The 16,871-nt window shown below is 41.4% G+C and overlaps 1 long non-coding RNA gene across 1 annotated transcript; it reads right to left on the bottom strand.

The window, feature by feature from the left end:
* Positions 1-7,234: 7,234 nt before the first annotated feature.
* Positions 7,235-16,323, bottom strand: LOC121465462. Its single transcript, XR_005976663.1, has 5 exons — positions 16,285-16,323; positions 15,553-15,632; positions 11,007-11,101; positions 8,764-8,877; positions 7,235-7,256 (listed from the first exon to the last, which is right to left on the bottom strand). It is a non-coding gene; the product is annotated as an uncharacterized LOC121465462 (long non-coding RNA).
* Between the last annotated feature and the right edge of the window lie 548 nt (positions 16,324-16,871).

Raw genomic sequence — 16,871 nt, 5'->3', positions numbered from 1 at the left:
ACAGAATGCCTTGAGTTAAATAAGAAAAAGAATAAATCAAAAAAATATTAATCACAATTGGTAAAATGAAAACACACAACCAAAAGTAAAGGTTAACAGAAACCTGCAAGGAAAAAAATGAAAGCATCGGAGCTGACCGAATGCTATGCATCATGTAATTCAAGAGTTTCTGAAAACACACGATCCATACATGAAGAATACACTGAGTATGTGCAAATACCAACCAAGAACGCCACACACACACACACACATGCAAACTCTAATAAATGAGTAGACCAGGAAGAAAGGGAGAGCGGGAGGGGCAGGCAGGGAGGGACAGACTGACTGGAGAGAGCTACTGATCTGGCTCTGGCTTCAGAATGACCATGAAGAAGAACGCTGCATACTAGAGTCATTAGCAATGAGCCTCATACCCTCCACTTCTTTAGTCTATGTTCAGTAAGTAGCTTTAAGGCTAAGATATATCTTCCTAACAGGATTTTAATCAGAAAAGAATGGAGGTAATGATTGGATTTCTTTTGTAGTATCTATCCGTTTCCTTTGAATTCTGCCATGAGCCCGTTCCAGAGATACAGAATCTCTGTGTGCGATTAAAATGGAGTATCTTGACCCAAGGAATAAAAACAGTCATCATAAAGCTATGGCAAGTTCACCAACCTAAATGGCATTTTTGAGGGTTTCTGATGTTTCCTACTAAGATATGAACCACTTACCATACTTGTAGCTTCTTCTGCCACATCCTCCTAGGCTTGGCTTTAATATCCTACCTACCATACTTTCATCTACCAAGCTTTTCAAGTGACTGCCGGGATTGACTTGCCACCTGCACCATTCTGGACCCCATGGATACTATCCTAATGGAGACGCCATCATCCTACCTGTGCAGCTTGCTCTTCCTTTGTCTGCCTGAGCTCAGTCCGGAAAGTGCGAATGAATTCTTCATTTTCTTGAAGCTGCTGCTTCATCAGGACAAACTCCTCCATAATGGCTGATTTCTCATCCACCTGAAGAGGAAAATATTTACTTAAGCAATGGGATTGGCAACGTTTAGTTCTTTTGACTTTCTCATTTGCCTTGAATACCTACCCTATTTTTTTCTAATTTCCTCTTTAATGCAAAAAGAATTTTATTTGCTAATTCATAAAGTATCATTGAATTGCCAAAACTTTTCAGAAGACAGAAGCAATAGCAATACGCTTTTCAATTTCTTTGAAAGGTAACGGAGCAAAGAAACAGACCAAATAGACAGTGAGCAGAAAAACATGGAAAACTGTAACAATATGTAAAAGCCATCCTACAAACCTTACACTAAAAAAGTTAAGGGCAAACCAGAAAAATTGGGATGTTCTTGGCATTAGAGACAATAAAATAATAATGATAAAAAAGACAGCAATAGAGCTACATCTGATGTTCCTGTGGAATAGGGAAAAATCCAAGGTAACCAAGAAGCATTTGCAGGAATAGGAGGCAGCTAGTATTAGAAGAGATGCAACACTTCCTGTTCTTTGATCACGGGTAAATGCAGGCCATCCATAAGAAAAAAATCCCATAAGCGATCTGTATAGATAGAGGCTTAACAATGTTTCAGTTGCTACTAGCACTTGCTGCTCACATGAAAAGATCCAGGTTCTGTACCAGCACCCACGCTATCTGTAACTCCAATTCCCGGGGATCTGATGTCCTCGTCTGATCTCTGTGGGTATGTAGTGCATATACATACATGTAAGCAAAAACATTCACACAAAAGATGCATGAACAATTACATAATATCATTCAAAAGTCAGGCATGGTGGCTCATGCCTATAATTCCAGCACTCTAGAGGCTGAGACAGGAGGACTGCCACAAGTTCAAGGTAAAACTGGGCTACATTGTGAGACCTTCCTTCAAAAACAACAACAAAAATCACGAAGAATAAGGAGCAGAAAAATATGCTGAAAGACACTGTAACTTATTTCATCGTTAAACATGTTTAGGAAATATGAAAAGGACATGAAAGGTAAATTAGAGTTAGAAAAGTTTGAAAAATTAATAAAATTCATGAAGTTGATATAAGAGAAAGCTCGTTTCAGAAGAGAAAGTCAAACACAAAACAGAATGCCTTGAGTTAAATAAGAAAAAGAATAAATCAAAAAAATATTAATCACAATTGGTAAAAAGAAAACACACAACCAAAAGTAAAGGTTAACAGAAACCTGCAAGGAAAAAAATGAAAGCATCGGAGCTGACCGAATGCTATGCATCATGTAATTCAAGAGTTTCTGAAAACACACGATCCATACATGAAGAATACACTGAGTATGTGCAAATACCAACCAAGAACGCCACACACACACACACACATGCAAACTCTAATAAATGAGTAGACCAGGAAGAAAGGGAGAGCGGGAGGGGCAGGCAGGGAGGGACAGACTGACTGGAGAGAGCTACTGATCTGGCTCTGGCTTCAGAATGACCATGAAGAAGAACGCTGCATACTAGAGTCATTAGCAATGAGCCTCATACCCTCCACTTCTTTAGTCTATGTTCAGTAAGTAGCTTTAAGGCTAAGATATATCTTCCTAACAGGATTTTAATCAGAAAAGAATGGAGGTAATGATTGGATTTCTTTTGTAGTATCTATCCGTTTCCTTTGAATTCTGCCATGAGCCCGTTCCAGAGATACAGAATCTCTGTGTGCGATTAAAATGGAGTATCTTGACCCAAGGAATAAAAACAGTCATCATAAAGCTATGGCAAGTTCACCAACCTAAATGGCATTTTTGAGGGTTTCTGATGTTTCCTACTAAGATATGAACCACTTACCATACTTGTAGCTTCTTCTGCCACATCCTCCTAGGCTTGGCTTTAATATCCTACCTACCATACTTTCATCTACCAAGCTTTTCAAGTGACTGCCGGGATTGACTTGCCACCTGCACCATTCTGGACCCCATGGATACTATCCTAATGGAGACGCCATCATCCTACCTGTGCAGCTTGCTCTTCCTTTGTCTGCCTGAGCTCAGTCCGGAAAGTGCGAATGAGTTCTTCATTTTCTTGAAGCTGCTGCTTCATCAGGACAAACTCCTCCATAATGGCTGATTTCTCATCCACCTGAAGAGGAAAATATTTACTTAAGCAATGGGATTGGCAACGTTTAGTTCTTTTGACTTTCTCATTTGCCTTGAATACCTACCCTATTTTTTTCTAATTTCCTCTTTAATGCAAAAAGAATTTTATTTGCTAATTCATAAAGTATCATTGAATTGCCAAAACTTTTCAGAAGACAGAAGCAATAGCAATACGCTTTTCAATTTCTTTGAAAGGTAACGGAGCAAAGAAACAGACCAAATAGACAGTGAGCAGAAAAACATGGAAAACTGTAACAATATGTAAAAGCCATCCTACAAACCTTACACTAAAAAAGTTAAGGGCAAACCAGAAAAATTGGGATGTTCTTGGCATTAGAGACAATAAAATAATAATGATAAAAAAGACAGCAATAGAGCTACATCTGATGTTCCTGTGGAATAGGGAAAAATCCAAGGTAACCAAGAAGCATTTGCAGGAATAGGTGGCAGCTAGTATTAGAAGAGATGCAACACTTCCTGTTCTTTGATCACGGGTAAATGCAGGCCATCCATAAGAAAAAAATCCCATAAGCGATCTGTATAGATAGAGGCTTAACAATGTTTCAGTTGCTACTAGCACTTGCTGCTCACATGAAAAGATCCAGGTTCTGTACCAGCACCCACGCTATCTGTAACTCCAATTCCCGGGGATCTGATGTCCTCGTCTGATCTCTGTGGGTATGTAGTGCATATACATACATGTAAGCAAAAACATTCACACAAAAGATGCATGAACAATTACATAATATCATTCAAAAGTCAGGCATGGTGGCTCATGCCTATAATTCCAGCACTCTAGAGGCTGAGACAGGAGGACTGCCACAAGTTCAAGGTAAAACTGGGCTACATTGTGAGACCTTCCTTCAAAAACAACAACAAAAATCACGAAGAATAAGGAGCAGAAAAATATGCTGAAAGACACTGTAACTTATTTCATCGTTAAACATGTTTAGGAAATATGAAAAGGACATGAAAGGTAAATTAGAGTTAGAAAAGTTTGAAAAATTAATAAAATTCATGAAGTTGATATAAGAGAAAGCTCGTTTCAGAAAAGAAAGTCAAACACAAAACAGAATGCCTTGAGTTAAATAAGAAAAAGAATAAATCAAAAAAATATTAATCACAATTGGTAAAATGAAAACACACAACCAAAAGTAAAGGTTAACAGAAACCTTCAAGGAAAAAAATGAAAGCATCGGAGCTGACCGAATGCTATGCATCATGTAATTCAAGAGTTTCTGAAAACACACGATTCATACATGAAGAATACACTGAGTATGTGCAAATACCAACCAAGAACGCCACACACACACACACATGCAAACTCTAATAAATGAGTAGACCAGGAAGAAAGGGAGAGCGGGAGGGGCAGGCAGGGAGGGACAGACTGACTGGAGAGAGCTACTGATCTGGCTCTGGCTTCAGAATGACCATGAAGAAGAACGCTGCATACTAGAGTCATTAGCAATGAGCCTCATACCCTCCACTTCTTTAGTCTATGTTCAGTAAGTAGCTTTAAGGCTAAGATATATCTTCCTAACAGGATTTTAATCAGAAAAGAATGGAGGTAATGATTGGATTTCTTTTGTAGTATCTATCCGTTTCCTTTGAATTCTGCCATGAGCCCGTTCCAGAGATACAGAATCTCTGTGTGCGATTAAAATGGAGTATCTTGACCCAAGGAATAAAAACAGTCATCATAAAGCTATGGCAAGTTCACCAACCTAAATGGCATTTTTGAGGGTTTCTGATGTTTCCTACTAAGATATGAACCACTTACCATACTTGTAGCTTCTTCTGCCACATCCTCCTAGGCTTGGCTTTAATATCCTACCTACCATACTTTCATCTACCAAGCTTTTCAAGTGACTGCCGGGATTGACTTGCCACCTGCACCATTCTGGACCCCATGGATACTATCCTAATGGAGACGCCATCATCCTACCTGTGCAGCTTGCTCTTCCTTTGTCTGCCTGAGCTCAGTCCGGAAAGTGCGAATGAGTTCTTCATTTTCTTGAAGCTGCTGCTTCATCAGGACAAACTCCTCCATAATGGCTGATTTCTCATCCACCTGAAGAGGAAAATATTTACTTAAGCAATGGGATTGGCAACGTTTAGTTCTTTTGACTTTCTCATTTGCCTTGAATACCTACCCTATTTTTTTCTAATTTCCTCTTTAATGCAAAAAGAATTTTATTTGCTAATTCATAAAGTATCATTGAATTGCCAAAACTTTTCAGAAGACAGAAGCAATAGCAATACGCTTTTCAATTTCTTTGAAAGGTAACGGAGCAAAGAAACAGACCAAATAGACAGTGAGCAGAAAAACATGGAAAACTGTAACAATATGTAAAAGCCATCCTACAAACCTTACACTAAAAAAGTTAAGGGCAAACCAGAAAAATTGGGATGTTCTTGGCATTAGAGACAATAAAATAATAATGATAAAAAAGACAGCAATAGAGCTACATCTGATGTTCCTGTGGAATAGGGAAAAATCCAAGGTAACCAAGAAGCATTTGCAGGAATAGGTGGCAGCTAGTATTAGAAGAGATGCAACACTTCCTGTTCTTTGATCACGGGTAAATGCAGGCCATCCATAAGAAAAAAATCCCATAAGCGATCTGTATAGATAGAGGCTTAACAATGTTTCAGTTGCTACTAGCACTTGCTGCTCACATGAAAAGATCCAGGTTCTGTACCAGCACCCACGCTATCTGTAACTCCAATTCCCGGGGATCTGATGTCCTCGTCTGACCTCTGTGGGTATGTAGTGCATATACATACATGTAAGCAAAAACAAACACACAAAAGAAGCATGAACAATTACATAATATCATTCAAAAGTCAGGCATGGTGGCTCATGCCTATAATTCCAGCACTCTAGAGGCTGAGACAGGAGGACTGCCACAAGTTCAAGGTAAAACTGGGCTACATTGTGAGACCTTCCTTCCAAAACAACAACCAAAATCACGAAGAATATGGAGCAGAAATATATGCTGAAGACACTGTAACTTATTTCATAGTTAAACATGTTTAAGAAAATTGAAGACGACATGAAAGGAAAATTAGAGTTAGAAAAGTTTTAAAAAGTAATAAAATTCCTGAAGTGCATATAAAAGAAAACTCGTTTCAGAAGAGAAAGTCAAACACAAAACAGAATGCCTAGAGTTAAATAAGAAAAAGAATAAATCAAAAAAATATTAATCATAATTGGGAAAAAAATACACAACCAAAAATAAAGGTTAACAGAAACCTGCAAGGAAAAAATAGAAGTATCGCTGCTGACTGAATGCTATGCATCATGTAATTCAACAGTTTCTGAAAACACACGATTTATACATGAAGAATAGACTAAGTATGTGCAAATACCAACCAAGAAGGCCACACACACACATGCAAACTCTAAAAAATGAGTAGACCAGGAAGCAGGGGAGAGAGGGAGGGGCAGTCAGGGAGGGACAGACTGACGGGAGAGCTCTACTGATCTGGCTCTGGCTTCAGAATGACCATGAAGAAGAATGCTGCATACTAGAGTCATTAGCAATGAGCCTCATACCCTCCACTTCTTTAGTCTATGTTCAGTAAGTAGCTTTAAGGCTAAGATATATCTTCCTAAAAAGGTTTTAATCAGAAAAGAATGGAAGTAATAATTTGATTTCTTTGTTTTATCTATCTGTTTCCTTTGAGTTCTGCCAAGAGGCCATACCTGAGATACACAATCTCTGTGTGCATTATAATGGAGTACCTGGACCTAGGAATAAAACCAGTCATCATGAAGCTATGGCAAGTTCACCAACCTAAATGGCATTTTTGAGGGTTTCTGATGTTTCCTACTATGATATGAACCACTTACCATACTTGTAGCTTCTTCTGCCACACCCTCCTAGGCTTGGCTTTAATATCCTAGCTACCACACTTTCATCTATCAAGCATCAAGTGAATGCCGGTATTGACTTGCCACCTGCACCATTCTGGACCCCATGGATTCTATCCTAATGGAGGCGCCATCATCCTACCTGTGCAGCTTGCTCTTCCTGTGTCTGTCTGAGCTCAGTGTGCAAAGTGCTAATGATTTCTTCCTTTTCTTGAAGCTGCTCCTTTATCAGGCTGAACTCCTCCATCCCAACCGAATTCTTACCCAACTGAAGGGGGAAAATATTTACTTAATCAATGGAATGGCAACTTTTAGTTCTTTTGACTTTCTCATTTGCCTTGAATACCTACCCTATTTTTTTTGTAATTTCAACTTTAAAGCAAAACAAATTTTATTTGCTAATTTATAAAGTATCATTGAATTGCCAAAACTTTTCAGAAGAAGAGAGAAGCAATAGCAATATGCTTTTCAATTTCTTTGAAAGCTAACATAGCAAAGAGACAGACCAATCAGACAGTGAGCAAAAAAACATGAACAACAGTAACAATATGTAGGGAGCTATCCTACAAACCTTGCACTAAACAAGTTAAAGGCAAACCATGAAAATTGGGATTTTCTTGGCATTAGAGACTATAAAATAATAATGATAAAAAAGACAGCAATACAGCTACATCTGATGTTCCTGTGGAATAGTGAAAAAAATCCAAGGTAACCTAGAAGTATTTGCAGGAATAGGTGGCAGCTAGTATTAGAAGAGATGCAACACTTCCTGTTCTTTGATCATGGGTAAATGCAGGCCATCCATAGGAAAAAATCCCATATGTGATCTGTATAGATAGAGGCTTAGCAATGTTTCAGTCGCTACTAGCACTTGCTGCTCACATGAAAAGATCCAGGTTCTGTACCAGCACCCACGCTATCTGTAACTCCAATTCCCGGGGATCTGATGTCCTTGTCTGACCTCTGGGGGTATGTAGTGCATATACATACATGTAAGCACAAACATTCACACAAAAGATGCATGAACAATTATATAATATCATTCAAAAGTCAGGCATGGTGGCTCATGCCTATAAATCCAGCACTCTAGGGGCTGAGACAGGAGGACTGCCACAAGTTCAAGGTAAAACTGGGCTACATTGTGAGACCTTCCTTCAAAAACAACAACAAAAATCACGAAGAACAAGGAGCCGAACAATATGCTGAAAGACACTGTAACTTATTTCATAGTTAAACATGTTTAAGAAAAATGAAGAGGACATGAAAGGAAAATTAGAGTTAGAAAAGTTTGAAAAAGTAATAAAATTCATGAAGTTGATATAAAAGAAAGCTTGTTTCAGAAGAGAAAGCCAAACACAAAACAGAATGCCTTGAGTTAAATGAGAAAAGGATAAATCTAAAAAATATTAATCAAAATTGGTTAAAAAAAATACACAACCAAAAATAAAGGTTAACAGAATCCTGCAAGGAGAAAATGAAAGCATCGGAGATGACCGAATGCTATGAATCATGTAATTCACGAGTTTCTGAAAACACATGATCCATATATGAAGAATACACTGAATATGTGCAAATACCAACCGAGAATGCCACACCCGTTTGCAAACTCTAATAAATGAGTAGATGTGGAAGTAAGCGAGAGAGTGAGGTAAGGCAGGAAGCGACCAGCTGATAGAAGATTGCTACTGATTGTCTTACAAGAGGCATTTGCTGTGGATATCCATTGGCTGGTAATGATTTGTTAAGATAATAATACCGAGGTGACTCACTCCTACCTTCACGGCTTGTTCTGACTGTGCCTGGTGAAGTTGGGCTTGTAAACTGGTAATCACTTTCTCCTTCTCCTTGACTTGTTTTAGTTCTTTCAGCTCCTCTGAGTTCTTATAATGCTGAAAATTGCAACAGATTGAAGTCACTTACTTAAGAGTTACAATCAATATATATTTTATCTTTTACACTGTTTGCCTTTTAGAGACATTTAATTGCAGCTTCATTAAAGTGATAGAAGCACTCAGGAGCAAGAAGCAGGAAGATCTCTCTTAGAAGCCATCCTGGTTTAGAGTCCCAGAACAGTCAGAAAGACCCTGAATCAAACAAACAAACAAAAACAAATAAAACCAACCAACCAACCACCACAACAAAATCAAACAGCAACGACAGAATCAAGAAAAAAAATTAACACAAAGGGATAAATTTTGGGCTGGGAAGATAGCTGAGTTTAAGAAAGCTTGTCCTAGAAAAATGGTGACTAGGGTTTGGATCCTAGAAGCCACAAATACCTGTTACTCCATTTTCAAAAGATCTGACACACCCTCATCTTGTCTCTGATACTCTTTTCTGTTGCTGTCCTCCATGTCCCCAGGCACACACATGCACACATGCACGCTGCACTAAGCACACCATGGCACACCGTGGTTACAGGGCTGCTGTGACTGACAGCTGGAGCGGACTGGGACGGCTGGACACCATTTATTGAACACGGAAAGGAAATGATGATATAAGATGCTGGCATGTTTAAGGCCTGAGGGCAAAGTAGTAAGCCTGAGTGAAATGCAGAGTATAAAATGGAAAAAATAAAAAAATCTAACAACATGACTCATGGAAAGTCTGAAAGCTTCAACATGAAAAGGAAAAGGTTAGTGCCTGCCACCACAGCCAGGGGAAGAGAGTTGCCATAGGAACCATAGAGGATGAAAAGAATTCAAACAAAGAAATTACTTGCCTTTAAAACCAACTTTGAGATGTTAAACAACCCTATTAGATTCCCCTCCTTTTCGTGGCCCTGCTGTAGGAGGGGCTAAACCTAGGGCCTTATCCACACTGCATAGGTGCTCTTCTCCTGAGCCACATCCCCAGTGCAGTCAAGGGACAGCAATGTCCCTGAAAGGCAAGGCTAAGCAGGGCACTGGGAGGTAACAAGTGCCCTCAAGGGCTGTGGCTCAGAACTTGAAAAACTCCCCTCAGAAGGAACACTTCTGATAATATAATACAGGGGGCAGGGGGAGTCGAGGCTGACTTACAACCACTGTGAGCCACAGGGGCACAGCAGCATCAGGGCAAACTGCACACGCCCCCAATACCTGACGGTTCCTGTTCTCTACAGCGATACCCATGTGTGGTTAGGACCCAACACTCAGAAGGCAGAGGCTGAGAGATCAGGAGTCCAAGGTCATTCTTTGGCTAGCTACAGGGCAAGTTGGAGACCAGCCTGGAATACACGAGACCCTGTCTCAAACAAATTAAATTAAATTAAAATAATTTATCAAAAATTATTTAAACAAAACAAAAGCCCTCAACTCTTTGGCTTGCCACTTGTCTTTGAAAAAGTTCATGGACATCTTTTGAATCCTCAAGGGTTGGAAAATACAATGCAAACTACAAGAAAGGCAGACAAATTTACAGAAATAAACAGAGGTTTATAAACAAATACAGTGTTCCAGTCCAATTTACTCTTTACACTTTTCCCGTGGAACAAGAGTTATGTCCCTAAGGAGGAGGAAAGGGAGGATAGGGAGGAGGAAGGGGAGAAGGAAGATGTTAACAATAACTTTTTTGTATCTCCCCCTCTCTCTCTCTCTCTTTTTTTTTTTTTTTTTTTTTTTTTTTTTTGATTTTTGAGACAAGGTTTCCTCCGTAGCTTTTGGCTCCTGTCCTGGAACCAGCTCTAGTAGACCAGGCCGGCCTTGAACTCACAGAGATCCGCTTGCCTCTGCCTTTCGAGTGCTGGGTTTAAAGGCGTGCGCCACAACCGCCGGTTAACAATAACTTCTTAAGACAGTTTGATAGTAAACTGTCTAAGTAGATAGCAGAGACCCATCTTTCCCGGCTCATCTACACTTGGTTTCTTTCCCCACAGCTCTCGGACTAACAGGATCATTTACAGAGTGGCAGTGGTTTTCTTAAACATCACTTCTACTGCACGAGGGAGGCTGCTCACATCCCTCTAGCTTAAGTTATTCTCCTCAGAAGAACACACAACGGAGGTCTTGTTACTCTGGATCTGGACAAAGTTACTCACAGCTTTCAAACGATCTTTCATATTTTGCTCGGCATTATAGCCCGACAATTCATGTAAAACTGCATTTCCTAAATCATAAAATAGGCTCAGCATCTCTGCAAGAGAAATAGAAAGAAAGCGCAACAATCAGTAAAAACAGATACAGGCTGCTGGAGAGTAAGTAAAGCAGATGGGTGCAGCTAGACATTAGTACCCATATCATCTGTGTGAGAGAAGGGACTGTCACTGGCTTCTGGGTGCAGCCAGCTGTGTGCCACACCCTGTCCTGCTCAGGTGCCTTATTGCACGCACCATCACTAGGATCAGTTTGAATAATAAAATGCAAGAACACAATCTTTAAATGCAAGGACATCATTGTCAAGGATGTCTTAAGGGCTGCCTTTTAATACCCTATGTTTTTTCATTGATAAACAAAAATCTTAAGTTTTCCTTCTCCCACATTGATCCTTTTCTGATTTTCGATAAAACCCCAAGACTCATCAAAATTTCCCTTCTCATGTGTTCCCGAAGCCCGTTCTTTCATGTAGTTTCCCTGACAAACCATGTGGTGTCAGTGGAGAGTCACTATTCAATGTGGAGTATAGACATTTACAGTAGTAAATGACTGAAATCAGTATCCGCTTGTTCTGAGCAGAATTAGAAAACAAAAGGCTACACAAGCAGAGAGCAGGAGACAAAGTCCAGAGCAGAAATCAGTGAACAGAAAATTAAACCCATAAAGAAAAGGCTGTGCTCAGAAAAGCTACACCCCCAAAGCCCCTATGCTGAGGATTCAGGGCCTGCGCATGCTGTGTAGACACTCAACTGCTAATCCACACCCCAACCATTGAAGATTAATTTTAATAAAGGAAATGAACACCATCAGTAATCTTCCATAGAGATCTGTATAAATCTTCTAAAGAAATTCATACTAGAATATAACTTATCAGATGATCATTCTGTCTTTAAATTTTACATGCCGCTCTTGGGAATAAGCAAACAACCAACTGATGGACTCAGAAGATGGCAATAAACAGGGAAGAAGGAACATGTGTGTGCTTCTTAGATCCCCAGATAAGAGCAAAGCAAGTAGAGGAACAGCAAAGACCTGTGGGCAACCTGAGCAGAACAAACAGCGCCCCCCAACAATAGAAAAGTCGTCCCTGCACAATCAAGTTTCCTATCAACCCCCAGGTTAACGTAGCAACAGTCAAAATCAACGACCACCACCAAATCTGGCTTCAGCAGTGTCCGTTCAAGAGGAAGCAGATGGTAGCCACGGGTGTGCAACAAACCAAGCAAAGGGCAGAGCCAATTGGCGTTTGTTAACTAATCAGTGTGTCGAGCACACTGATGAGGGAATGGCTCACAGATTGCCAGGTCTGGCAGCACACTTGGAATCCTAGAACCAAAAATGTGAAGGCAAGACCTCGAGACTCCCTGGACAGCCATCCTCACTTATCTGACCAGCACAGGTCCCAGGGAGACCCTGTCTCAAAAGGGCAAGGGTGGAGGATTCCTAAGGGCACCCAGGGCTGACCTCTAGCCTGCACGCACACACGCACGCACATACACACACAAACATGAACGCACGCACGAGTGTGCACTACCTTCCCATAAAATTATTCAGAAAAAAAGAAAACAACTATTCTAACATTTTCAGGCCCTGATCAAGGTATCTAGATACCGATCAGTCAATAGCTGATAAAGTAAAGTCCAGACATTATGAACTTCCCAAAGAAAGAAGATAACCACCTTCTAGAGTCTTGTCAAAGCATGGAAACTCAGGCCACCCATCCTGCTACATCTGCAGGAAACGCAGAGGACAGAGGAACACACTGAACCACATAACCCATGTGCACTCCTGCGGAATGTCCAACTCCACAGCCGCAGGACCCATGTCTCTCAACACACAGTTGTAAGCAAAAGATGGAAGACGTAGCAAGTGAAAAGGGCAAGATTCCCAAAAGGATAATAAAACTAAAAGGAAAGCATAAAGAAGGGCTTCTAGAATGGACAACCAAGTTATATCTGTTACAGTAACTATATGTTTTATAGTGTGCCTTTCTATATCTGTGTTTTATCAATGAGAAGTGGTTTTGTAAAGAAAAATGAACAGAAACTGTTAAATAATTATGTTTAGAGACACCCATAGGAAACTTAAGTTCTTATTTTTATTGACACATATCTGTACAGTCCATAAGGTATATGATGTTGAGATTCAGGCATATAGTGTGTGGTTTTCCACTGAGGGTGATTAGCATATTTATAAAGGAGTCTCTAGACTTAAAGCCAGGCTTTGTCACACACCCCACCTAGAAACACGCAGGACTGGCCGGCTCGCCCACCTCTGAGCCTCTCCCAAGGAGAAAGGACCCTGCTGGCCACCAGGCCACCAGGGTGTCTAAATGCTCCTGGGCCTCATAGGGCTGCAGCAACTGGGCTGCCACCTAGGATGGGCAGGTGACAGAGGCGGAGCCCCGAGGGGCGGGGCGGCCGGCTGAGCTCCAGTGTCCCCTGGCCAGCGGTGCGGTGCACTGTGGGCTTATGCGGGGCTCCCAGCGAGGCCTGCCCACCACACTCACCTGCAGGTGGGAGCCACCGGCAAAGCCGGGCTCCCCCCCGCTCGACCTAAGCCAAGTCAACTCAGGAATCCCGCTCGACCTAAGCCACGTCAACTCTGGAATCCCAAACTCAGCGCCTCCGCCTCCGCGTCCCTGAAGCACGACCACTCTCCTTGGGTCGGAAGACGAGACTGAGGCTTCTGCCTTTGGAACTGCGAACGCGCCATTACCCTGGCGACCAGGCAGGCCTTGTTTGTTACCTATCGCGTCACAATGACAGACACCAATTGATGCCCTACAACCTTCCACTTCCACAAAGACACAACCAAGGGGTTCTAAGGGGGAGAGGCATGGCAGATGATTATGTGTTGGGGTGTGACCCAGGAGAAGATCCAAGAAGGCGGGGCTATGGAGAGAGGATGGGTATTCTGCAAACATCAGGTGTTTGCTGCATAGTTTGGGAGTTCAGGTTTACCCTAATTTCTTACCTACTGCTGTTTGTGCTAGAGACTATGGGCCAGGCTTTTGAGGAGATTTTGGACTAGGGGCACCAGCTGCTAGTATTGGGTTCTGTGTGAGAACCCACCCGGAGTAGAGCCTGAAACTTGGTTTAGTATGGCTTTTTAACTTTGCGATGAAAAAATGAGAACCAGAGACAAGGCTAGTAAAAGACAACAGCAATTTAGCAAGGGTCGGACTACAACCTGACCTCACAAGGCATCCTTTGTTGGGATCGCTCAGGATGTGATCTAAGAGACAGTGAAGAGTTGGAAAGTGGTGCTTCAGCTGGGATAAGCAGACAGAGATCAAAGGGCTCAGGCTCTGGGAAGAGTCAGTGAGGAGCTCCAACAAGAGACAGAGAGCACTCATCAAGTGCTCCTTCCCCCCAAAAGGCCGGCCGGCAGAGGGTGCAGAAATCTAGCCAACTCCTAATGATTTCAGACATTCTTCGTAAGAATGTTACTATGAATTTATGGAATCTCGTTGTACACCAAGCACTCAGCTAGCGCACTGTATTTGCAATCTCATCCTAATGACCACACAATCCCGAGGCTCAAATAGTAGCTCGGTGAGGCATCTCTCAGCTGCTTATTTAAAGTTGTGTATTTACTATATCTATTTTGCCACCTAACGTAACTATCTTATTGCCTTATCACACTTTATTATAAGAAGTCTCGCCAGGCGGTGGTGGCGCACGCCTTTAATCCCAGCACTCGGGAGGCAGAGGCAGGTGGATCTCTGTGAGTTCGAGACCAGCCTGGTCTACAAGAGCTAGTTCCAGGACAGGCTCCAAAACCACAGAGAAACCCTGTCTCGAAAAACCAAAAAAAAAAAAAAAGAAGTCTCTTTTGATCTCAGTTGTATGTCCACGTCCCAGAATAATATACAGGGGGTACTAAATGTCCCTTGAAGCAGTATTATGTGTAATATCTTTAATTTAAATGCAATATAATAAACTTAAATTATTTAGCTTATAAAATAGGTTTATAAAAAATAAAACCCCGAAGGTGCAAATTAGGAAAGACTATTGGCAGACTCTTAATGACTTCCAAAGATTGCTAGGGGACATTTTCCTTCTATGGCACACTATTGGAATAAAACCTGACGACCTGATTAATTTAAACAAAACCTTGGTGACAATGACTTAAACAGACCCAGGGTATTGTCAACTGGAAGAGAGAATTGGCTTTGATTGAAGAGAAATTACAGAAGGCACATGTGGATCATGTAGATCTGAGTCTTAACTGCATTTTGGTCATGTTACCCCCCCTAACATTCCACTACAGGAATTTTAATGTAGAGAGAAGATATTATCTCAGAATGAATCTTTTACCACATAAACTGAGTATAAAATCAAAAATTTATGTGAAAAGGGTCTCAGTTATGTGGAAGGACGCTTAAAAGAAATCCCACACTAGCTCAGAACTAACAAATAGACGGTTATTTATTTAGGGGTCGACACACAAATCAGAATCCTCTGCTGGAACAGACATCTTCCTTACCTTTAGGACTCCACAGATTTCAGTGCTGTTCGCAATAGGGACCCTCCAGTTGCCTCGGTCCTAGTGTCCTCTTGCAGCAACTGAAAAGTAACTAAGACAGTGAGCAGAACAGCCTTACTGGAAGAAGTGTGTCACTGGGGCAGGCTTCGAGATTAAAATAATCCTGACAGTCCCCACTAGTTCTCTCAGCTTCATGATTATGGTTTAAGATATGAGCTCTCAGCTTCCTGTACCCACCATTATATATCCTAACCTTGTGGAACCCTAAGTCCAAATAAACTCTTTCTTCTATCAGTCGCTTTGGTCTTGGCGTTTAATCATAGCAACAGGAAAGGAACTAAGATAGCATTTTTTTAGTTAATTTTTTAAAACTTAATTAACATTTTTTTCCATTTATTTTACATATCAATTACAGTTTTCCCTCCCTCTGCTCCTTCTGTCCTGGGCATCAAGTCCCTTCCTCCTCCCATCCCCCCTTCCCCATCCACTCCTCCTCTGCCTCCATTCAGAAAAGTGCAGCCCCCCATGGGCTTGAACAAAGCAGGGCACATCAAGTTGAGGCAGGACTGAGCTCCTCCATTTGCATCAAGGCTGGTTGAAGAAATCCAGCATGGGAAACAGATTCCCAAAAGCCATCTAAGCATCAAGGACAGGTCCTGGTCTCACTGCTAGGAGCTTTACAAATAGACCAAGGAACTAGGACATTTAGGGGTCTGGAGCTTGAGTTCTTACCTTACTTTTATGCTGCGGGAAGAAGGCAGTGAGGCACAGTCATCTTCCCTGATGAAGAGAGCCTGCACAAAATCAGAGGGTCAGATTTCCCTGAAGGGAGCTGACATAGGAAACTTACTCTGAAAGTACATCATCAGAGAGAGTCTATACCTCACATATCCGTGGGGTCAGCCCAACAGAAGCCTGGATGACAGAAAAAGAAAAACATTACTGTTCACTCTGGGCAATGCCCCTGCCCTCCTCTTACCCCCAAACACCCGGGACCCTGGACCCCCCCAAACACAGAGGAGGGGTGTGTGGGCTTAGTGCTAGCTAGCCACTATAGAAGGACATATAAAACTTGAGGCTGGCACTATCAAAAGACACAGATGAGAGGCAGATTATTACCATAAGATAGATAGGAGAAGCTGGCAAACTTAGACATGTGCTTTCCTGCAATGAACTTTATCATTTTCCACCACTAATGTGGTCTCTTCTAGATCCCTACTGTGTCTAGATCCCTAGATACAGAAGCACACACAAACACCCTCTGCAAAACTGCAAAAATCCAAAGAAGTAGGTATTTCCTCTATCTCATAACCAGAGGC

Source organism: Microtus oregoni, unplaced genomic scaffold, assembly GCF_018167655.1.
Source record: "Microtus oregoni isolate MIOR12 unplaced genomic scaffold, Mior012 000031F_ref0000149, whole genome shotgun sequence".
Classification (NCBI taxonomy): domain Eukaryota; kingdom Metazoa; phylum Chordata; class Mammalia; order Rodentia; family Cricetidae; genus Microtus; species Microtus oregoni.
Note: the sequence above shows the minus strand (reverse complement) of the source record. Positions and strands in the feature narration are given on the sequence as shown.